Source organism: Microtus pennsylvanicus, chromosome 10 (assembly GCF_037038515.1).
Source record: "Microtus pennsylvanicus isolate mMicPen1 chromosome 10, mMicPen1.hap1, whole genome shotgun sequence".
In the NCBI taxonomy this organism is placed as follows: Eukaryota; Metazoa; Chordata; class Mammalia; order Rodentia; family Cricetidae; genus Microtus; species Microtus pennsylvanicus.
In genome coordinates this window covers 54,543,670-54,569,595 of record NC_134588.1, presented here as the reverse complement: position 1 = coordinate 54,569,595, position 25,926 = coordinate 54,543,670, and the positions used below count along the sequence as shown (strand labels likewise).

Genomic DNA, 25,926 nt, shown 5'->3' with positions numbered 1-25,926 from the left:
TAATCAAATGTCTTTAGCAGCAGTCATATCATTCAAAGACAACACAATAAGATACAGTATCCAGACTCTCTGTGTATTTTTCATCTTTACATGGCTTTGTTTTAAACTCTATTTATTTTCTTTTTCTTTTTAATTTTTTGAGACTAGGTTTCTCTGTGTATCTTTGGCTGCCTGGCACTCACTCTATAGACCAGGCTGTCCTTGAACTCACAGAGATCTGCCTACCTTTGCTTCCCAAGCATTGGGATTAAGGTGTACCACCACACCCAACTACTCTCTTTCTTTTTTATTTTAAAGACTTTATCCTTTTTCTTTCTCTTCCAAGCATACATATATTTTTAAACCTACTGTAAACCATTTAGAGGTGTTCTTCATCTTTGAATCTATCTTTACTGTATCTCTCTTTTTCTGATCACACGAGTCTTTAATTTGCTAAGCAATGTGGCTAGGATTAAAGCCATAGCTTTGACCACTGGATCCATCTCATTCCTTAGTTTTATGAGAGTCTATCTTCAGTGCAAAGATACTTGTGGGAGCCATGTTTATTGCCACAACTCTTTGGAGTTTCAAAGTCCCTGACACCACCAAGAAGCATGCTGTTGGAAATCATAAATACCATTTAAGTATTTGGTGGCAGGGCCTCTTAAAATAGCTACAAGGCTTCATAGCTAAATCTGAATCAGGAAGCCTCTCTTAAATGAGAGTCCTTACCTCTAGCAAACAGAACTCACTTGAGAAAATGCTGCTATCAATAAGCAGTGCTTAACTCTATTCTTTTGTGACTAGAATTATTTCCCAGGCTTTCTTGGGTTTTATGTGGATCCAGCTCTCCATGTTGGCACCATTTGTTGAGTGAGATTTCTGTCATGCCCAGTCCCGCAGCCATTCCTTCCCAAAGAAAATACACAGAGATCCACATTAATTATAAACTGATTGGCCTATTAGCCTAAGCTTCTTATTAACTAATTCTTACATCTTAAACTAGTCCATTTTTCTTGTCTATGTTAGCCATGTGGCTTGGTACTTTTATCACCAAGGCATTTTTATCTTGCTTCCTCTGTGTCTAGGTGATGACTACAAACTGATTCTTTCCTCTTCCCAGAATCCTCCTGTTCTCATCGCCTAGCCTCTACTTCCTGCCTGGCTTCCCTGCCTATACTTCCTGCCTGTCTACTGGCCAATCAGTGTTTTATTAAAATAATATAAGTGACAGGATAAAAGACTATTTTTTCACATCAGACTGTAGTCAGGAAGAAATTGGATTAGAGGGAATTCATGTTGCATTCTAAAAGACTCTTGTTGCAGAACAGAATTTTTTTTAACTAGCTAAAGATGTGTTACTATTTTACCTTGCCTGTCTAAGGTACTTGATTGGTCTAATAAAAAACTGAGTGGCCAATAGGTAAACAGAGTAGGAATAGGTGGGGCTGGCAGGCAGACAGAATAAGTAGGAGGAGGAATCTAGGCCTGGGGGGAAAGGGGAAGAAAAAAGAGAAATGACAGGGAGATGCTAGGGGCCAGATAGATAGACATGGAGAAAGAAGGAAAGTAGGACATACAGAATGAAAGAAAGGTAAAAAGCCCTGAGGCAAAATGTGGATGATAGAAACAGGTGAAATTAAGTTAAAAGAGCTAGTGGGAAGTGCCTCAATTAAGACTGAGCATTCATAAGTAATAATAAGTCGCTGTGTCTTTATTTCAGAGCTGGTTGGCAGCCCAAGGAAAATTCCAATTATAGACTCTAGCTGTGTCTTGTCTGTGTCCTAATAGCTGGAGTAATGCTGGGTTCAAAAGTAATGGGATAATTAATTTGTTAGCTAAAACTTCATGACAGCATAGAATTTAACCTGTGTCATTACTACTTACTACAGTTAACCAGATTTCTAAAAAAAAAAAAATAATAAGTAAATAAGAGGGGGGAAAACATTCAGTTTGGTAAGAAAAAAAGAATGTGAACTAAATTAAAGTTTTATTCAAAGTTAGCGCTGCAAAATGGGTGTAATTGTTAATGAGATCAGTCCCATTAAAGAGAATCCTTACACATTTTACTCTGACAATATAAAAGGCACCTTCAAGTAAGTGCTCCCTGATCAAAGGCTTCAGGCTGTGCATGTACCATTTTCAAAGAGCTTTCATTTAAAAAGGAATACCTGAAAGAGAGTGCCACTGCCGGAATGTGCTGCACAAATAGGGACACCAAGGAAAATGTTTTCCCAGGTTTTGCTAAGCAGCCACACAGTGACCTTTCATGACGACAGTAGCAGAGAATCTTGAGCTAGCAGCAGAATTTTATTGTTCATGTGGTGCTATTTTGTAGGCATGTAGAATTATGAAATCGTGGAGGCTTACATGGAGGCTCCAGAAAAATGCTAGTGAGGAAAGGCAATGGGAGCAATGGTTGAAGCTCCTGAAGGGCCAGTATGTAAAGGATGTTGGCAAAGTCAAGAGTGCTGGACATCGGCCAGTGAAATCTTCGGGCACCAAATGGAGTCAGGCCAAGAGACAATCTAAATTGGTTACTTTTCTGATGCTATGAAAGAACACCATGGCCAAGACCACTTAGAGAAGCGAGGGCTTATTCTGGGCATGTGGCTCCAGAGGGGTTACAGTCCATCCATAAGAATACAGTTTCAAATAAAATCCCCTAGAGAGTGGCGACGGTGTACTCTCAAAGGACACCCTGGGCTGGGAATTATGCAAGGGTGCTCATATTTCTGCACACAGTCACTGTCTAATGGGGGATGTGGGTGGGAGGACTGGAAGATATTTCCAAGAACTGCTTTGGCTTTTTATTCTTTCAGAAAAAATAGCTTCAGCAGTCATAGGAGTGTGTAAAAGAATTGTCCGATGTGGATGTTAAAGGATGAGCAAAAGCATGGGAAGGCATTGGAGAAATCTGGAAAAAGAAACTCTTAGAAAGGCTTAACATGGAACCCATCACTACCAAATAATCACTTTAAGACTATTGTTTCCTTTGCATTTCCACCACACTTCCTGCTCGCAGGAGTTAGGTATGAGAGCATGCTAAGAAGCTGCCTCCACATATTCTCCCCAACTTTCACTTTGGCAAACCTCAGAAAGAATTCTCCTCTGCCCTGTGATGATGGGGAATACAACTGAGGTTGGATTTCTTATTTCTGTTTGCCCCTTATAATATATATATATGGTTTATATATTATGGTTTGCAGTTAGCTTGGGATTCTTTGACTCATAACCTACAGCAGTTGACTCCCAACGTGGGGCTTGGGGATTCGGGACCCCTGTGGCTCCATCCAGGTACCACTGGGCTCTGTGTGGTACATTTTGGTATTTGGCTACTGATCATCCCTGTGATGGCTCTGTAGCAGACTCTGGCCTCGGGGGAGCCACTCTGGGTCCAGCTTCACCAGTGCACGATGGTAGCACAGGTGGGGCATGGGCTTCCCCAGATGTCCCTGTCAGCATTGCTGCCTTGCTGTCCCTGTGTTGCTGCTGCCCAGTTAGGGATCTTGACGGCGTGCACAGTCTGATTTGCACTAAATAACTGCTTTTAATTTAAGCTTATTTTTTAAGTATCTAATGCGCTAAAACCAATTTGAACTGTTGAAGCCAGCCACGCGGCTACAACTGTGACATCTACTGGCTGGTAAGTTATTGAACCTATTCCAATGCATTACAGTTGAGATTTATAAGGTCAAATTTATAATTCATAAGGTCAAGATTACAGATAATTTAATGATGCAAGAGTTCAACAGCTTTTTTACTTCTACGATGGGTGGTATTATGCAAGGCTTATCCCTGTATTTAATTCTAGGGATTAGCTTTGTCTTTCATATTCTCTCCTTTAAAAAAATGGCTTAATAATAGAGCCAAAAATGAGACACTTTTAAAAATGATACAATCTTTACAGACTGATAATGACCAGCTAAAAGGAAAAATCAGCACTCTAAAAAAGGAAATGACCAATTTGATGGACAAAACCCAGTCAATGACAGAGGGTGCTGAGACATTGTCTGAGAAAATTTGTACTGTTAAATGTATCAATTGGAATCTGCTAAACAGTTATAATAGATTAATGGATGGGTGTCTCTTCAAGAAGATAATATGTACACCATCAAAATTATGTCCAAAAATGAGACATTATATTTACTGGACAGACTTCATACCTTAAAATCCTCAATGAGGACATTAGAACAAAACAGAAGACAGGAGATCCAGACTTTTAAAAAGGCAGTGGTAAAAAGATTTTAAAAGATTAAAAAATTTATCAAAATTGATGAACAAAAGGTACAAAGACAAAATTTAGCCTCATTGGTACATACCAAATTCCAGGATGGCTTACCCAGAGTTCTAACTGCCTTCCAGTGATCTCTTCAAAAAGACCATCTTGCACTAAATATCCTAAGGTAGTCAAAAAATATACATGGGAACCAATACGTATGAGTGACCTAAAAAAATTAAACAAGCAATAATGGCTTATGGCCAACATTCACCCTTTATTAGGAAAATGATCAAAACATGGGCTTCAATCAAGAAGGATACCCCACATGATTGGCTTCAATTAATCTCAGTGGTCCTAAAAGATGGACTGTACTTCTCTGGAAGTGTTATTAGGGGAAAAAAAGCAAAAATTTTAAAACAACAAAAAAAAGCAAAAAGAATTGATATTTCCCAAGATCAAATTCTGGGTGAGGGACATTACTCTGATCCTCAGGATCAGGCTCTTTACAAAGAACATGTCTTGTCTCTATGTAGCACAGCAGCTGCTTTAAAGCTTGGGACAGGATTCAAAAACCAAAAAAAAAAAAATTGAGTCATATATTAGGGTTAAAGAGGGTAAAAGAGAACTCTTTAATGACTTTTTATAAAAATTAACTAAGACTGTACAAATAGGAGTAACAGACCCAGAAGCTAGACGTGTACTTATTAAATCTTTGGCTTTTAAAAATGCCAACTTAAAATGCAAAAAGATCCTTGGGCTTTAAAAGGTCAGATCAGCACCAATAGATACATGGATCTTACATACAATGAATGTTGAGACATTTAACTGTAGCACTAAAGCTTGGGTAGGAAAAGTGATTTCCAATGGTATGAGGAGACACCAAATTACCAAATGTTTTAATTGTGGTAAAATAGGATATCTAAAGAGGGATTGTAGACAAGAAATTCCTAAAAATAATATCTCCTCTGAAAATGGCAAAAATAGGAGGACTCAGCCTTCAGGTGTATGTAGGAGGTGTGACAAAGGCTGACATTAGACCAATAAATGTAAGTTGACAAAAGACAGACAAGGAAACCTGATACCATCGGGAAACTCCTTGGGGGGGACTTCTCACATGCCTCCATGTCAAAAGTGGTTCAGTCATTCCCAGTCACTATGAAAAACATGTCTCGTTCGAGACCAGCCTGGTCTAAAGAGCTAGTTCCAGGACAGGCACCAAAGCCACAGAGAAACCCTGTCTCGAAAAAAAACAAACAAAAAAAGAAAAACATGTCTCACCAATAATGCTTTATTAACCTTAATTTTTCTTAATGCTAATTTAAAGAAACAATGCCAGCAGAGAGACATTAAATAATAAAAAAAAAGTTTCTACATTAAATCAGCTGGTGTATTTCAAGGGTGTTTGACCTCACAATGAAAACTAGGAGATGGACTACATTGGGGAAGGTTTACTTTTGTTTCCAAAGGGTAAAAAATATGGATACCATCAAAATGAATAAAGATTCACTTTAAAAAAAGCTCTTACAAAAGAAAAATGACAGCTAATCCACAAAGATAACAACCATACACATGGTAAGGAAACCCTGTGGGGTTGGGGCAGGGTTCCACTCTTGTCTTTATAGAAAAAGACACATCTTCAAAAAGTCAAGAGCTCCTGGACATTTGGATGCTAAAAGAGAAAAACAACTCTCCAAAACAAATCACCAAAAAGAAAAAAGAAAAGAAATATGACTTATGAGAACAGGTGATAAAAATATACACATATAAATATATGTTTATAAATATATAGATCTGGCTTTGCAGTTGGACAATGGCTATTCCTCTCTAAATCATGCATGTTGTTTAATAAAAAATTCAGAGTTTCTGCCTCATGTCAGGAACCATCTGGTATGGGACAAAAAAAATTAGAAAAAATTTTACTTTCTCCAGGCCTATTTTGTCTATATCACATTTTCATTAAATATATGCCTATATAAATAATGTTTAAGTTTTCCACAATGAACAGTAGATTTTCCTACAGATCCTTTTCCTATAGTAATCTTTAAAGATTCCAGGAAGGAGATGGGGCTCCACAGCAACAACTTCACCTGGTTGAGAAAACATCATGATGCTAATAGCGATAATGTAAGACAGGTTTTTGGGTACCACCTGCTAAAATGGTGCACATTCTCACAATGTTCTAGGCAGAACTGTTATGGTAAAAGTAAAACAGAACCATTCCCTAAGTGGCCTCCAGGCCACAAGGGGCAGCGAGTCCCAGGCAGCGAGCCATGTGAAGGGTAAGAGACAGAGATGGATAGGCACATGGCATGCAGAGTGAGGATTGTATATTTATTTAGTGGATTATGGAAGGGAAGGAGAAAGGGGAAAAGGGGGAAGAACAGGGAGAAACAGAGAGAGAGAGAGAGAGAGAGAGAGAGAGAGAGAGAGAGAGAAGAAGAAGAAGGAGGAGGAGGAGGAGGAGGAGGAGGAGGAGGAGGAGGAGGATGAGGAAGGGGAGAAGGGTGAAGAAAAGAGAGGCAGAAGCTGCCTCTTCAGGAGAGAGACAGAAACAAAGGAACTCAGGCTGGAAGTGGAAGGAAGATCTACTTGCCTCAGCAGACGGGGGGGGGGGGGGGAAAGAGGGGGCAGGGCTTGTCTCTTAAAGGGACAGGACAGACCATAACAAGAACTCCAAATAAAAACTTTGGAAAAACCCTACCAACTATTCAAAAATCATTTGCAATTATACTAGACAGTAATTTTAAAACTTAACCATCACTGTACTTTTACAAAATCTCATAAAAGAACATCACTCACATGATAGCTGAAAGCAATTCTAAAAGACAATGTCCCCCCTCCCCAAAAAGTTTGTACCCAGGGTTAGGAACACTATTTAGGAGTTGATTATTACTTGTACAGGGTAGAGGGTTAGGATAAAAATTATGTAGGCCCAAAAATCTCCTTAAAAAATAAAGAGGAAAAATTGAATGGGATAATAGGTAATTTAGTGTGAACTTATTCACACTAATAATAATAATAGTGAATAATAGAGTAAATTCTTGTTATGAGCTATAATTTATGGACAGTTTACATTGGTATAGTTTCTTGTATATTGATATAAATTAAAATTATATTTGTTATTTCTGTTTACAATATTTATACTCCCATGTAAAGTTATTTATTCAGATTGTATACATGCATATTTCTATCTCTGTTTAAGACATTTTCTATATTGATACTGTTTTTAAGATATATTTATCATATTGCATTATACATTTCTACCTCTGATCAAGATAGTTATACATTGTTTATATTTCGAGGTCATTGTCCTCCTTTACAACACAGTTGTTTAAAGATTGTTTAATATTCTGATACAAAGTCTTATTCTTTAAGTTATACAGGTATAAAGTATTATAGATCAATAGTCACTCGTGTTTGTTATACATATAGTCTGATTAATTAGGTTCTTTAGATACATAGAGATTATATTCTGCATAGATAGGTAATCTTCAACCCCTTCCAGGATCTGTAGAACATGGCATTTAAATAACTTAGGGTTCTGTTGACATGAAACACAATTGCTCCTGACAGCACCAACCTATTCCCAAGAAAATGTTGAGCACCAAAGACACTCCACTTAGAGTTTGTTTTCTTCTTGGAACAATTGGCCTTTGGGCAAGGAACTGCCCATGCCTTGACCACTGACACAATGGTGTCCGGGCTGAATTAGCTGGACACAAGAAAAAAGACTGCCAAACCTTGCCAAGACAGAGTAAGATTGTTCTAAAAAATTTTTTGTCTCTAAAAGTAGTCTGTCAGTTATGCTAGACCTTAACCAAAGTTGGTTGCTTGAATGTTACAAATAATATTTTGAGTGATTGCTAAAGTAACTAGTTGTCTCTGTCATATACTGCACACTTTGGAAGCTTCTTGATTGCACTTCCTGCCTACTCAAGTAATATTGTCTCCCTTCTCAGGCTTTCAATGGGATTAAACATTAAATAGTCATAGTTACCTTCCTCTTAAGAATTAGCCAACCCATTTCAAATACAAGACTTAGACTCTTTAAAATAAAATGTTTATTAAAACATTTAATGTGTGTTCCTTGCTTAATATTGTTTATGTTGGTTGTAATCCTAATTTATACTTGATATCTGTTCCTAGTGTATGTAGTTTTGTATTGGGTTTGTAACTCTCCTATTTAGACAAAAGGGGGAGCAGCAAATCTCTGTCAGCCACAATATTGGAATATTATCCACAATTCACCACCTAAGTGTGAACTTAGTTTGGTAATTTGAATTACTATGGAATAGGCAATTGGGATCTTGATTGTTAAATTTTAGAATCATAATTCTGAGGAAAAGAATAACTGTTTATTTAAAACTGATAAAAGTGTAGTCACATTGGAAGGACTAAGACTTAGGCATACAGACAACTGTTTTAAGACAAAAACAAGTCCAAATCTTTAAGAGTTGAGACAAGGTTAGGGTGTGACCTTTTGGGTATTCTGGGAAAAATGCTGGACCACCCACGGTTCTCTCTCTGTGTGGTTCCCATGCTATACAACTGAGGTTTGACTTCTCATTCCTCTTTCGTAAGTTTGTCTCTTATAATAATAAAAGTATAACTGGTTTATCTTGGAGTTAGCTTGGGATTCTTTGACCTGTGACCTTCAACACTATGACAGAAGCACAGGGAGCTAGGCAAATGATTACTTTAATCAGGATTTAGAGTTTTAAAAAATGTACTTCCATCCTTCAGAGAAAAAATTTCTCTCATAAATTTAAAAATGCTATGTTATTGAATACATATACATACACTCAAACACACACAGAGACACATGTACTCACACATGTAGACAAATACATGGAGAGACACAGACTAACACACAGAGAGATATAGACACAAAGACATACACACAGGCACAAACATGCACAGATACACATACTCATACAGAGATAGACAGACAGACACACACACACACACACACACACACACACACTTCTGTAATAGCTTTTATTCAGTTACTTAACAGAAGGTCTCTGGTTTGGCAAATTTAGGATTTTCCTCTGTAGTTTCTGTTCTGGCTTTCAATTGATGGGGACTAACTGATTTGTGTTGAGCTCTGGGAAGGAGAACCATGGAAAATACAAGCATTATTATCCACAATTCACCACCTAAGTGTGAACTTAGTTTGGTAATTTGAATTACTATGGAATAGGCAATTGGGATCTTGATTGTTAAATTTTAGAATCATAATTCTGAGGAAAAGAATAACTGTTTATTTAAAACTGATAAAAGTGTAGTCACATTGGAAGGACTAAGACTTAGGCATACAGACAACTGTTTTAAGACAAAAACAAGTCCAAATTATACTGTAGCTCGGGAGTCCAGCTCACAGAACTGCACCCAGGGTTACAGAAAAGAATGCTTTCAGAGTAGCAGGGACTTAAGAAGATTTCCTATCTGTCTGAAGGAAAAAGACTCACATACACGATCCGAGGGTCATGCATGCTTTTTGTATTTACAGCCCTCATTCTCCAGGTTCAGTTCTCTAGTTCTAAATCTTTAGTTCCAATTCTCTAGTTCTAAATCTTTAGTTCCAATGTTCTCCTTTCAATTTTCTCTAGCTTCTTTATTTACCTAGCTTATATACACAAATTCAACAACAAACTTCTTTCAATAGTTACCAGAGTTACATCTGAGGGGAGTGAGTAACTGTGCCAATGCCCAACCATGGCACTATATTTTAGTAGTCCAGGGAGATTGGAAAAATGTACAGTGGTCACAGCAATTTCTGTGGTTTATGGCATGACTTCAAACCCGGCATCTCTGTTTCTGACGTTTCAAGGAAATTACCTCTCATAAACTCACAGAGATATACTTGCGTCTGCTTAAGTGCTGGAATTAAAGCCTTGTGCCACACAGCTGAGTCACTTATGCTCATATGCTTCTTAAACCATTTCATATTTTCTGAAGACAAGTCTCATTTACTATAGCCTTTAAAAATACGTTGTTGAATTTTATTAGTGAATATCTTAACTAGTACTTTTATTGCCATCCTGAGAACTTTATGCATGTTGGCAAATGCTCTACACATGAGCTATATTCACAGCTGTTTATCTGAATGTTTGTATTGATATCCACTCATGTATCATTGCATCGAAGTTAATCAGAAAGGCTTTCCTCTCTGTGTAGTTTGGTGTCCATGTTGCTGTGACTTTCCGCAAGGCGGTGGAAAATCTTCCTTCTATTTTGAAGTTTTCAAACAGCATTAGATTTTTTTTTCTCTCTGCTCTCATGATTTGTGATTATCCTAAGCTTAGATTTAGGACAAAGTAGAAATTTCAGGCAAGTCCTATTTTCAAATGTATTCTTCAATAAAAGTTAACATTAGTCTAACAAGGAATGTTAAATAATAATGGTATATTATTGCCTTCCAACATTTTAAAAATGAAGTATTACATGTTAAGGAACTCAAACCAGTCTTGAGCAGTGCAACAGAATTTTAGAGTCATCTTTATGATGTACTGAGTCTTAAGTTTTACTCTGGCTACCTAGTCCTGAAAGTTGGGGGAGGTACTTAGCCTCTCGGGGAGTTCATATCTTCAAGTGCAATACAAATACCAGACCATGTCTAAGTCCTTACACAGTTGAAACCCATGTGTTATTTTAATGATTATAATCTCCCTGCCTATCACAATGCTATTTTAGGTGGTATCATCAGAGGTAATTTAGGCAGGTGGTTGCCCTGATTCTTATTTTAGAATTTAGAGAAGCTAATCTGGGGTGTTGGCTGGAGAATTTAATATTTCTTCACCTGTCCTTTGAGTTTTTTTGTGCCCAGGGTTTGGGAAAGAGAGGTGTGTGCTAAATAATCAGAGAGCAGATCCAAAGAAAGCAAGGGGATACTTGCCTATTTAAAGTAACAACACAATTAAAACTCCAAGTCACAGGAACAAAGATGCTGCTTCATAAGCATTATCCCATTAGAGAGGACTCCATCAAGTCCAGACAGGGCCCTCTTGAGGCTGAGGCTCCACATTTGAGCACAGGCATTTCAAATGTGTTTATATGCTTTGATCATTGTTAAAAATGAACTTAGTTTAAAAATTGTTATTTAATCAGAGTAAAATTAGACCACCCAGCTCTGACAGTGAACTGCTGAGGTGTGACTTATAGATAACCATTATCCAATTCCACAGACATTGACAATCTTGTAGTTATGTTCCTGTAATGAAGAGAGCATCAGTGAACATGGTTGAGCAAGTGTCTCTGTGGTAGGATGAAGTGTCCTCTGGGCATACATTCAAGAGTGGAACAGCTGGATCCTGAGGTAGATGGGTTTCAGTCTTACTGGGGAACTAACACAGATTTCCATAGTGACTGTAATATGTGAGTGTTCCCCTTACTCTACATCCTTGCCAGCTGTCATTTGTTTTACTGATTTTAGCCATTCTGATAGGTGTAAGATGAAATCTCAAAGTAGTTTTGATTTGCATTTCTCTGATGGCTTATAGGATATTGTGTGTTTAAGTGTTTCTCAGCCATTCGAGCTTCCTTTTTTGAGACTTCTCTGTTTAGATCTGAACCCCATTTTTAATTGGGTTATTTGTTTTCTTGGTATCTAGTTTTTGAATATTTTATATAGTTTGGATATTAGATCTCTATAAGATGTGGAGTTGGTAAAAATCGTTTTCCATTTGTAGGCTGCCACTTTGTCCAGTTGATTATGTCCTTTGATACACAAAAGCTTCTCAGTTTCATGAGATCCCATTTTATTAATTGTTGATCATAGTGCCTGTGCTAATGGTGTTTTGCTTAGAAAGTCTTTTCCTGTGCCATTATATTCAAGGCTATTCCCTGTTTTCTCTTCTATCAGATTCAGAGTATTTGTTTTATGTGGAGGTCTTTGATTCATTTAGACTTGAGTTTTGTGCAGGGTGATAAATATAGACCTATTTGAATTCTTATACATGTTGTCATCTATCTTGACCAGCACCATTTGTTAAAGATGCTATCTTTTTTCCCTAGTGAGTATTTCTGGCTTCTATATCAACAATTAGATGTAGGCTGGATGGTAGTGGCTCACACCTTTAATCCCAGCACTCAGGAGGCAGAGGCAAGTGAATCTCTGAGGGTTCAAGGCCAGCCTGGTCCACACGAGCTAGTTCTAGGACAGGCTCCAAAACTACAGAGAAGCCCTGTCTCTAAAAAATAAAAAGAAAAGAAAAAAAATCAGTTGTTCAAGGGTGTGTGGATTTATGTCTGGGTCTTCCATTTGATTCCATTGATTAATGTGTCTGTTTTTGTGACAGTACCATACTATTTTATTACAAAGTTCATATGGATTCACAGGGACTGAAGCAGCATGCACAGGGCTGCGTGGGTCTGCACCATGCCCTCTGTGTATATATTATGGCTTCCAGTTTAGTGTTTTTATGCACTTCCTGAATGTGGGAATGACTGGGTCTCTAATTCTTGTGCCTTCTCTTGGGCTCTTTTCTTTTTGCTGGTTTGTTTTGTCCAATTCTGATGTATAATTTTTTATATTATATATTATATTAGAATACCTTAGAAGCCTGTTTGTTTTCTAATGAGAGACAGAAAGGATATGGATCTGAATGAGAGAGGTGGTGGGGAGGAATTAGGAGTGGAGGAAGAGGAAACCATAATCAGAATATATTATACAAGAAAAAATTATTTTATATAAAAGGGGAAAAGGAAAGAAAATGTTCTTTCTTTTCTCATAGGCAATAATAGAAGATTTATATTCAGGACATCATAGATCAAGCTCCCTCAAATTTTCTTCAGTCATCTCTTTCTAACCCCTTAATTCACTCATGGTTGTTATGAAAAATCAGCTCCACTTCTCTCTAGCCCCTTTCTCTTGCACATCCTCAGAGCCATGTGGTCCCCATCCATTTGTTTTCCTTTCTGATTACCTGTTCCCCTAGGAGAGAAACCTCTCTTCATTCTTGGGAAGGATTAATCCTCTCACAAGCAGGTCTTCCCGCCACAATTCTAGCAAATTAAACCCTCATCGCTTTTTCTCTCCCCGTCACAGCTGCACCTCTCATGGTTTAGTGACAAAGCAGAAATGGATTTCTGCTCCATGGAAAGAATTTATCCAAGAGAGATTTTCTGTGATCTTGCTGGCAAAAGGAGAAATTTATCCAATATTTCCTCATGTTCCACCCCTCTTGGGAATACCTAAAGGATGTCAGTGGTGGTTTACATGGGTTAAATATATTGAAATTATTCTGATCACATAAATCATTGCTTCTGTAGGGTACTCACTAAGATGACATATAGCCTTAAAATGTAGAAATCTACTTACTGATTTTTTAAATTATTTGACAAATCTCAAATCAAGGTTGCTTTATGCAAATTAAACTTAAGGTTGCTCTAACATGCCTGTCTATTTGGAAATTTCTAGTAGCATCCTTTGAATTTTCAATCACAGATGTAGCTTCTGAGAATATTTGGGGGAATGAATACTTAATGGACTTTTATTTTCTTTTCAACATTTATGGAGTTGGGAAATCATGGAGGTGAAGATCATGTTATATCCTGATAGGACTAGGGAAAAGACAAGATAATCTTCTAGCAATTCTTCAGCTAAGAGTTTTTTATTACAGAGCAGAAAAGATAACTATGCTGGAAAAAATAGGGTTGATAAGGAGTTGGGATCAGTAGGATGAGCTTCCTAAGGTATTGGCGTTTAACTCTCTACTGCCCGTTTAGAGCGCTGATTTCAGCCTCTTCAGTTTGACTCTCAAAGGAATGAGACTTCCTGAACACTGGCTCACTCTGGCTTCCTTGGGGGAAGTAAGAGCACGTGACTACAGGAAAGGCTTCCTATCTTCCCACGCTGTGGTTACCAGTCAGAGAAATAACAAGAAATAACCTTATTGCCTAATGAAAACTGTTATGAAATAGACTATGAATTTAACAATATAAAGATGTGCTACGTTTGTTTACGCTGCATCTGTTTAATTGTGTAAAGTTGTGTGGCTCTTTTACCTTGCCTGCCTAAAGCACTTGACTGATTTGATAAAAGATGCATGGTCAATAGCTGGGCAGTAGAGGGATGGGCAGGACTGGTGGGCAAAGAGAATAATAAAAGGAGGAATCTAGGTTCGAGAAGAGAGAATGAGGGAGAAAGAGAAGGAGATGCCTGGGGCCATCAGCCAGCCAGACATGAAAGAATCAAGAAAAGTATAATATACAGAATGAAAGGTAAAAAGCCTTGAGGCAAAACATAAATGAAGAGAAATAGGCTGGATTAAGTTATAAGAGCTAGCAAGAAAAGAACCCAAGCTAAGGCTGAACATTCATAATTAATAATAAATCTCCTTTTCATGATTTAGGAGCTGGTTGGTACCCCCCCCCCCAACAAAAAGCATGCTACAGAAAGCTAAGGTGGTCAGAGACACTCTGATGTTGGCTGCGTTATTACACACTTTATTTCCAAAATAGGAATCTATTTCTGTGGCCCCATCAAGGAAGTGAGAATCAGGATTTATTCTAAATACTGTGTTCTTAGGTCAGCTACATTTAAAAATAGACTGATGGGAATTGAGAGGACCTTCAAGGTTTTCTTTCTGCGGATATTCCCCCATCTTACGGGTGCTCAAGAATATCCTGAGGAAGATACCCAACAATTTATTTTAGAACCTAGTGTTGTCTGAGTCAGAAAAGTACATCACGTCTAGCTAGAGTACATTCAGTCCGAGTTGGTGGATTTTCCTACCTCACAGGAACAACGTGTGAGTTAATACATTAATCTTCAGTTACAGAAGTTTTCGTGATCAGATTGCAAGAATGAGTTTCTAACACTGACCTTAAGCATGTAGGAGTAGGAAGGTTTTGCAGGATATGGAGCGATAAGGCAAGCAACTCCTCCCCAACCCCGCCCCGCAGTGGTCAGAAGCTAGCTACCCTTCAGCCAGTGGAGTCCCTGTGCCTGCACAGCTGCACGTCATCGTACTTCTGACAGTTAAAGTCACGATTGCTATGTTCCTCCTTGGGCTTCATTATGTAGTTCTGTGATGGGGAAGCTCAGCCAAGCACATCTGGCTACGGTGTGGCTGCCTGGAGGCCAGGTAGAAAAATAGGAGAGAAAAGTGCGCACACTCTCTCTACGCTGTGCTCACCGGACCATTTTGGATTTCGGACCTCTCACTGTTAGCGTGAGTGTCCCCCTTTTTCAATTATTAAAAATATAACCGTTGTTCTCGAGCTGGTCTGGTTATTCATCGCACGACCGGATACGCAAACGCTTACAGTTCTGTCTCATAAAATGCTCACCATACCGGCATCCGCACCCTGGCACACAAAGGACTTCCTGGACATCTGCCCGAGCCTTTGTTTACTTATCCCTTCTTAATGGGCAGAGGAGGAGAATGGGTGGTTTCCATTATGTGATAAATCTACCAGTCTTCTTCACACTGTTTTAATCATCCCAGAATTCTTTGCTCTAGATTAAAATCTACCGTTCTTTCATCATTTTATCCCTTGGTTTAATTCTGTAGAATAAACAGACAGTAAATGTGTTTGGTCTCTACTAGAAAAAACAATGTTCGGCCATCAGTATCTTTGCTTTCTAGAAAAAAATAAATTTAAGCAAATAAAGCAAACAAGAACATGATTCTCTTAAATCCTGGAGAAGAACTTTGAAGAACTCAACCCTGCTCCAGTTAAATAGTTAGTTTTGAATCAATATTTATTTGAATGACATTGTGAATGGATTTCTCAACCTATTCTTTCTATGTGATAAAGATGTGCTGGGAAGCCCCAGTGTATTCTATCCTTTTTTTAAGCTGTGATTTGCTACCTGTCTTGTCTCCTTTTAAAAAACCAAGAGAGAACTTTCTTGGAGTAGTTTCATGCCTGGTAATCATGCAAAACCAACTTCCCCTCTACTTCTCCAGTAAGAAGCCCAGGAGTTGTCTAAGACAGAATAAGGACAGCTCGGGGTGATCACTGAACTCTTTCTGGGTGAGAAAGGGAAGGGTCCTCATATGTCCTTCAGGAAGACTTAACCATCTAAAATCTAACTGTGGTGTGTGCTTCTCGGAACACCCATCATCTTCATCAGTATCTATGCTAGAGTCAGGGCATGTTCTTGGGAGATTAGAGATCACTAACCCAGATCTAAGAAATAAACAGTGCTGGCTAAATTCACGTGCATCTGAGTGCTGCTGCAGTACAGAGGTCACCTTTGGCTGCTACGTGCTTTCTTAAAGAAATTTCCATTCCCATCAAAATCCCAGCTAAATTCTTCACAGACCTTGAAAGAACAGTACTCAACATCATATGAAAAAGAAAAAAAATTCGGGATAGCCAAAACAATCCTGCACAGTAAAAGAACTTCTGGAGGCATCACAATCCCTGACTTCAAACTCTACTACAGAGCTACAGTACTGAAAACAGCCTGGTACTGGCATAAAAACAGACAGGAGAACCAATGGAACTGAATCTAAGACCCAAATATTAATCTACATTCCTTTGAACACCTGATTTTTGACCAAGAAGCAAAAAATATCAAATGGAAAAAAAGAAAGCATGTTTAACAAATGGTGCTGGCATAATTGGATATCAACATGTAGAATAATGAAAATAGATCCATATCTATCACCATGCACAAAACTCAAGTCCAAATGTATCAAAGACCTCACCATAAAGCCAGGCACACTGAGCCTTATAGAAGAGAAAGTGGGAAGTACACTTGAGTGCATTGGCACAGGAGACCACTTCCTAAATAGAACTCCAGTTTTACAGACACCTAGAGAAACAATTAATAAATGGGACCTCCTGAAACTGAAAAGCTTCTGTAAAGGAAAGAACATGGTTAACAAGACAAAATGACAGCCTAAAGAATGGGAAAAGATCTTCACTAACCCCACATCATACAGAGGTCTGATCTCCAACATATACAAAGAACTCAAGAAATTGGTCACCAAAAGAACAAATAATCCAATAAAAAATGGAGTACAGACCTAAACAGATAACTTTCAACAGAAAAATCTAAAGTGCCTGAAAGACATTTAAGGAAATGTTCAACATCCTTAGTCACCAGAGAAACGCAAATTAAAACAACTCTGAGATTCCATCTTACACCTGTAAGAATGGCCAAGATGATATTGATGATAACTTCTGCTAGAGAGGATGTGGAGTAAAGGGAACACTTCTGCATTGCTGATGGGAATGCAAACTGGTACAGCCCCTTTGGATGTCAGTGTGGCAATTTCTCAGAAAATATGAAATAACCTTCCTCAAGACCCAGTAATACTATTTTTGAGTATATATCCAAAGGATACTCAAACGTGCCATAAGGACATGTGCTCAGCTATGTTCATAGTAGCATTGTTTGCCATAGCCAGAGCCTGGAAACAACCTAAATTCCCCTCAACCGAAGAATAGGTAAGGAAAATGTTGTACATTCACACAATAGAAAAAAATAATGACATCTAGAATTTTGCAAGTAAATGGATGGAGCTAGAAAACATCATTTTAAGTGAGGTAACCCAGACCTAGAAATACAATTATCACATGTAATCACTCATAAGTAGTTTTTAAACACAAATCACAATACCAGAGAACCTAGACAACAATGATTACCGCAAGAGACACACACACAGATCTAATCTACATGGGAAGTAGAAAAAGACAAGATCTCCTGAGTAAATTTGGAGCAAATGGACCTTGGAGGTGGGTGAAGGGGATGGGAGAGGCAGGGAGGGGAACAGAAAAAAATGTAAAGCTCAACAAAAATCAATTTAAAAAAGACAAAAAAAAGAAGTTTTCATTCCATGAACATCTTAGAGGTCTCATTCCTTCCTTTGCTCTTGCTCTTTGAATGACCTTTATCTCCACCTTAAATGGGAATGTTAATCTTGTCTTGTCACAACTTAAGTTTCAATTTGTTCTTGAAGAGGCTCTTTTAGACTGGTTGTCATCTAGTTATCAGTTTGAGCTTCAAAGGGCTTGCTGCTTTCAACAGCCACCACCATAGACCAAAGATTTGCCACGTTAGGAGATACATTCACTGATTTGCCCCAGCTTTCTACCTATCTTTGGTACCCAAAGCATCCTGCTTGCCTTATCTTGCCTAACTTTCCAAGGAGTTCTGTGCTGCCCCCAGACTCTGCCATGGCATGTGGCATTTACTCCACTCGGAATACTTCATTTCTTTCTCATATTCACCTAACATTATCACTCTTGTAAGTAAATGCCCCCCCCCCTTTTTTTCAAAACAACAGTTGGACATTATCATCTGGATTAGCTTCAGGTTTCATCAATATATTCTTATTTTAGGTTGTCATCTGAAATGCCCCCACATGTGCCCGTGGATGACTAGGCTGCCCCACATATTCCTGTGCATAACTAGGCTAACTGTTTGAGTAGACATTCCAAACTTGTTAGTAGTGTCATGGTGTTGGGTGGGCCAGGTTCCTGGTGTCTTCTTCCAGAATGAAGTAAAGGCACATAGACCACACAACTAGCAAGGTAGCTTTATTCAAAGCAATATACAGTTCAAATTTGATGGTGAGCCACATGAGTGAAAGGGTACTCGAGGGCTGCAATTATTGTCAGGGACTTTCTTTTAGGAGTTCAAGACAAGGCAGAGCTCCATTGCTTAGGTCATAACAGGTGGTTCTCCATTTAATTGAGAGACTGGGATTATGTAAATCTTTGCTCAAGGTCCCTTCCATAACGCATAAGTCATAGGTGCACTCAAATACGCAGACGCATAAAATGAGAAACAGGATTTTTCTTAAAAAAAATAAAAACAAGAGTTCACTTAGAGGATATAGTTTTCCTTATTGAGCATTTATTCAAAAATGATTGTGGCCAGATTCATCCTCCTTTCTTGTTCCCAGATATATTGAAAATACATTTGAATAGAAACTGTTCAAGTTTATGGTTGATAATGAAAAGAGAAACATATCCCACTGTTCAGAGTAGAGGATGTTTGTAGACTGATATCATTGGAGGTCCTAGGCTATTAACAATTTCATTGTGCAAAGAGAATTGTGTAGACTTAGTGTGTATGGGCATGTAGACTTAGTATGTGCAGGTTACCAAATGCACTAGAGGAGAAGTGTGTGCATAGCCCAAGTCAAGTGGAATGCTAGGTTGCTGAACTCTTCTCTGTGTGTACCTGTCTCAGACTCAAGAAGTTCCTGACTTCTTACAGAGCCCACTAAAAACCCAACTGGACTACAAGCTCAGCAGGGGTAAATCTTACCTAGGAATAAACAGCAAATTATTTTTTTGTGTGTATGTGTGTACATATATACATGTTTGAGTGTTTGTACATATTTGTGTGCATACAGGAACATGTGCACATTTGTATATATGTGTGTATAGGCCAGTTACTGGTATTGCATGACTTCCTCAATTGCTCTCCAGCTTATTTATATTTTGGGACATGGTCTCTCCTTGAATGTGAAGCTAACGTGTTTGATCAGCAAATCTGTGGGATTCTCTTATCTCTGCCTCCTTAGTGCTGGAATTATAGGCATGCACTGCCATATCCAGGTTTTCTGCATGAGTTTTGGGATATCAAACACAGGTCCCCATGTTTGCATAGCAAGCACTTTACCAACATCTGTCTTTCTAGCCTACAACCTTATTTTTGAACAGTATTTCCTCCTCTCCTCTGCCAAATGTATAACACTTCCTTAAAGACACTCATCCCAACTCCTTACTCCATCCTGAGTTCCCTTAGCACCAGAGCTATGCAATTGTAAAACAATTTATTGAAAAACTCAATTATTTTTTTGAAGAAAGGAACCGTTTTGTTGACTTGGAAACTTCAAGTAGAAACTTAACAATGGCTTACTTAACATTTGCTAAATGAATAGGTTGAGGGATGGATAGTTGAATGGGGGATTCATGGCTAAATGGGTAGGTGGATAGATGGACGGAGGAATGTGGGTAAAGGGTAGATGCATGGGTGAATGGCTGAATGAGTAAATGGTTGAATGAGAGAATAGATAGATGAGTGGATGGATTCATTATGGGTGAATGGATGGGTACAAAGAGAAGTGTGAAGGTTTCGGGATTAACAGAATGCCTTACTCTTGATATTTTGGGTTGTTTTCTTACTTTGTTTTCTAGAAATAGATGAATTATGGGCCTATAATCTTTTTCTAAGATTTCAGCAATTGTTTTTACTTAAATGCTGAATTTTACATGAGTTTATTTTGAATCAGTAAATATTGTATGTATCTATCATGAATAGCATGCCATTTTAAAATATTTTTGGATATGAATCATGGAGTGGTGTAATGTATCTAATTAACAAATACACAGTCTCACATGATTCTTGTTCTGTGCTGATAATGTTATCCAGTCTATACAGCTTTCCAGGCCTGTGTCTCCTCTATAGATCTTTAGAATCCATTGCTCTTAGCTCCAGCTTCATAGCATTTGACCAACATCACCACATTATTTTGGGCTCATTGCTTTGGGCCTTGGTAGATATATCCAAGAGCCCAGGAGGCACCCAACTTTCTGTAGGGTTCACTGAAACTGCAGCTGAGCCACAAGTCCAGTAGTTGTGGACCTTACTCAGATTTTAATTTCTTCCCAACCAAGAGGCTCCCGGGGATACTGACAAAAAGTCCCCAGGCTGAGGAGGTATTTCATTTCTCACCCTAAAAACTGAAAGTTGTCCTGGTTTTTAGTTGGTATGTTGGGAAAATTTTAAGACATATCCAGACCGCACCCTTGCCAAGGCCGACCTTACAGAAACGTAACAAGGTCTATTGTCTTTGGTAAGAGGCGAGATCCTGAAAGCAGATCATGCTCCAGTGACAGCAGGTGGCTAGGCCATGTTTGCTCCACACAGTGCTGCTTTCTCTTGAACTGCATTGATAAATCTGGTGTTTTCTCATTGGCACGCATTCTCCTGTCAGCTGTGCTTTTCCCAGGGAGTCACATTTTTCTTCTATGAGCACAGCATTCTTTCAAACATCTTCTATTGGTGAGTCACAGGGACCCACCACAGTAAGGGAGAAAAGTCCATCCCTACACTGGGGCATCCGATGACTCAGTGGACCTAGGGCACATTCCAGCAGAAGGCACTTCTGCATTTTATCATGGGCAACTTTCCACCACCTCCACCCAGAAAAAGTGAAACACACTTTGGGCTTTTCCCGTTTATTCATACCTGTTCTCTCTCTCCCAAAATGATGGTCACACAATGTTTTCTCATTTCTAGTGGGGTGCATTGTTAATTGTTCAGAGAGAAGGCTGCATGCAAGCAAGAATATGGCATGTATACAAAAAAAGTAAGTGGGGAAGGCAATGAACAGTTTCTCAGAGGCTTTGGGAATCAGTTACATTATCCTGTTGCCTCCATCAGTCTTTCCAGTTAATTCAGAAATAACCAAGCCTTAACTATGTCTACTTTTACTTCTTAATGCATCTTTTTGGTAGTAGGCAGTATGATGTCCTCAGGAAAACTGCACACTGATTAAGTACCATGAAGTACTCTCTAACATGATCTCATAGCCCTCTCTCCTTTGTCTTTATTGCAGCTCACACCCTCAGTTACTGTAGTTCTTTATCTTTCAATGACTGCCTCCAACTAGACTATGAAATCCTAGACAAAGAAAGCCAATGTCTGTTTACCTGGAGTCTTGAATCGTGCTCCATAATCATAGACTTTCCATAAACAAAGGATTAATGCATAAAACCAATTATCAGCTGGCATCGGCTTACCTGGAAGCAAGCCCCAAAGTGCTTCTTTTAAACCACTTCAGTTATTTCATCCATACCATGATTGAAAGCCAGCCTACAGAGCTCTTCAAACTTCTGGTGCAAGTTTCCCTAGTTTCTTAGGCTCATATCTGTACTTTGCTCATCCCCCTACCCCCACCCCACTACAAACTGCCTAATGGCTAATATAAGAAGGCACTGTGGGCTCAACTGTGGTCTACTTCACCCTTATACTATCCTACCCCTCCTCTTCACACTGTTGCTCCTTGCCTACTTGAACTCATCTTTCATTGTTTCTTAATCAGATTTCTCAAACCCTTTCTCTCTGATCTGCGGGTTCATAGTTGGGTATCAGCAAAAATTTCTGTAATTATGTCATTTTTCTCCATAACCCAGGAAGGAATTATAGAAACAGTAGAAAAGGCAGTCTTAAAGTTCAATTTTCTGGGGGGAAAATCAAAACAAAACTAGGCTTTCTCCAGATTTCCAATGATTAGTTGGACCAAAGGCTCATCCAAGAGGAATGAAGTTGAGACCCAGCAAGTACAGCAGAGGAAAAGGATTATGTGACATGACATCAGACCTCAGATACACGTGGTGGAGTTCCTTCTGCGAAATTTGGCAACCTTAAGTCCTGACCACACTGGTCTCAGCACATGACCTGCAGGTCCTAGAGTAGTCGCTAGCAGCTAAAGAAAAGGATGCTAAAGTGCACTGATCTGCAAACATTTTTCACATGTTTAGTCCCTAAAAGGGCTAAGATGTTATACATCTCACATCTTTAAGCTTAATGTTTTTCCTACAAATTTAGATAGATACTGAAATACATTATTTTAGCATATTGTACACATTATTATCAAACTTTAAATCATTAAAAATATATCAGATGAAATAAAAATATAACAATTGGTCACTCTTTCATATTGAAATAAGTGAACATATCTATTTGAAATTTTTATTACATACCTTTGAATTAATATCCTTACTGCCACATAATTTTATCCTAAAATAGCTACTTTGCCCTAAAAGTCTTACCTTAACTACCTTATAATGTTCTTATAACAAATATGCATCTCTCTATATATTTAAATTTTAACATTTGAAACTTTATCTGTATTGAATTGCTATAATAATTAGTAAACAATTGATTAAATATGTATATAAAATTTGTGGGATGTAATATAAGTGGATAAAATGTTACACGGGACTGTTTTCCTTTCTAATATTTACTGTAGGTATCCATGAATGAATCTGTCTCATTGCTAAAATATGACAAGCTTAAGCATTCAATTTCTTTCCCATTTTTAATTTTTAGGCATAGCAATTTTGCAGACAATCTGTGCTCACATAATCAAGCAGTTAGGCGTGGGAACAGAATTCCACACAGTCCAATGATAATGCTCCTTAGGAATGAAATGCCAACGCTTACCTCAGAAGATTGAGTAAGGATTGTTTGCTTAATGATCTGCCAACCGAAAAACTGATTAAATCCTAGTCTATCTCTTCCAAAACCAAGGAAGCTGCCTGGCTCATGATCCCCAAAATGCTTGTTAAGAGTTCTTTGTTTCTGGGTTCTTTGTTTAAAACTGCCAAGTTTTAAATGTTGCCTTTTTCCTTAGCTGTCATGTTTTTAAACTCCGAAGCATCTTTAGGACAGGGGGGTGCTGCAGGACCAGGCTGGTCAGAAATTCTGTCTAAAAATAGCACTCAACATAAGGCTTGAACCCATGACCCTGTGTTCTATGCTTTTGTACACTATAAAAATTTGTGACTCCTATTAGTTTAATAAAATGCATATTGTCCAGTAGCCAGGCAGGAAGTATAGGTGGAGTGACCAGACTAGGAGAATTCTGGGAAGAGAAAAGGCAGAGAGTTAGTCACCAGCTAGATGCAGAGGGAGCGAGATGCCTTACTGAGAAAAGGTACCCAGCCATGTGGCTAAACATATATATGAATTATGGGTTAATTTAAGTTGTAAGAGCTAGTTAATAATAAGACTGAGCTAATAAGCCAAACAGTTTATAATCAGTATAAGCCTGTGTGTTTCTTTGGGACTGAATAGCTGCAAGACCAGGCAGAACAGAAACTTCCATCTACAGAGGAGGATATACTTTTTTTTGCAAAATGAGAGAAAAGATAACTTATACTCTATTATTAATCTTTGACACTTTATACATGGAAACTCAGTCCCTTAGACCCTTCTATCAGCCCAATATGGCGGTCCACATCTCTAATCCCAGAACTAGGAAGGATGACTCCAGGAAGACACCAAGTTCAAGTCCTGTCTAGGCTACACAGCCAGTTTGAGGGAAGCCTGGTTACACAGTGTGACTGTGTCTGTATATCTCTCAGAAGTCCCTACACACCACTGGTATGTGTAAAATATGTAGAAAACCACTAGATTAGTGTCATGGCTTTTGTTATCTTGGATGTCTTTTTCTTAAGTGGTGACCATGGGTCTCATTAATAAGACCTAAAGCACCCCAAAATTGTTTTCCGAATTCTAAATTATTATCAAGACAGTCATTCTTAGAGTTTTGCCATCACTCATCTGAATAATACATTTGAAATAATACATTTGTAATAATGATGAGAAATAATAATTGACCTAACATTTGTGTATATATTATGTTCAAGTTACTTTACAAAAACTTTCCATGAAGCCTATACTACTAACAACACTCTAAAGTACATATAATTCCTATTCTGCTGATTATGAAATAAAGCCACAGATTATCATTTGTGTATGGTTTCATTGGTAAGTGGTGGAACTCAGCTTCATACCTGGAGAATTTGGGTGGGACAGCTGGAGCTTAACCCCCCACTTACCATCGCCTAATGGGCTATCACTATTGTTCTTAGCTTAACATTGCTGAGTTTCCTTCATTGAGTTTTCCAGATATATTTTGAAGCCCTGAGGAGCAGCAGCATGAAGCAGTTGGGTTTTGTTGGAGGGGTGATAGCCATGCCTTAGGGTGAAAGTCTGAGAAGGGTGCTGCTGCAGTGACTGTGGACAATGGAAAAGGCAAAGTGTGGGTGGAGCATTCTAGTCCTAGGAAGAGAGGCTAAGGACTCAGAAATGAGGGCGGGAAAACGAATCGGACCTTATCACTATGACTGTCCGCAGGGTCCCTTTGGGAACCTGGTGTGTAAAGCAGAGAATTAACCCTTATGTTCTAGTGAATCTGCTTGTCCTGTGCACGTAGACATGTGTGGGAGATTTAGGGAGTCTTTCACATCAGTCTCGATATTATTGTGCACATATGCACTGACTGCATCACGTGATGCAGACACAGCCAAGGCTAATGTCTTAGATCAGAAAGGCTGATAATCGTGATGTGTTCCTGACTCAGGAATGTTTCAGTTTCAGGCCAGTTTTCCACTTCACTTGCCAGAGTCAAATGTAAAGTCGAGCAAAAAGGGCTTAGACTAGTTACATCATCCCAAGAGTAGGGATAGATACTGATAAGCTCAAACCTACCCGAACGTCTTGAAGGTCAAGGTGCCGGTGCCTGTCAGAACAAGTGAAGGAAATTCCCAAAGTTTTGACAAAGTTATATGTGTTCAACTGGGACTGAAATTCTGGAGTTCGTATGTCCTGCTTCATGGGGTTAAAGCATATATGTTGTTTAGATGGGAGGGTGGAACTCAGCGCTTAGACATGAGAGCTGTGAGTTCAACTCTGGAAAGAAACAAGCTGTGGAAGCCGCTCTAGGGGTTATTTCTGTTAATCTCTGGGTACCTCTTTCTGAGAACCAGAATATTATAAAAGAATTTGCTGGTAAAGAATTGGGAAAAAAACCAAAGACCTAAAGTAATGCTTAATTTTGAATTCAACCCACTGGAAAAATCCTAAAATGGACTAGAAAATCCCACTCCTCCTTTGTAAAGTATATCTCCACATAAAATCTGGGACAAGACTTGGGATAACACTGACATGAAAGAATCGTGGTATGTGGTTTTTACTTCTAAATATGAGTCAGTTGCAGTGAGGCTGTGAAAACACA

The 25,926-nt window shown here is 38.5% G+C and overlaps 1 pseudogene; it reads right to left on the bottom strand.

Moving 5' to 3' along the window:
- LOC142858123 (phosphoglycerate mutase 1 pseudogene) overlaps window positions 1-25,526 on the bottom strand; it is a 49,437-nt pseudogene extending 23,911 nt beyond the window's left edge.
- Window positions 25,527-25,926: the final 400 nt, after the last annotated feature.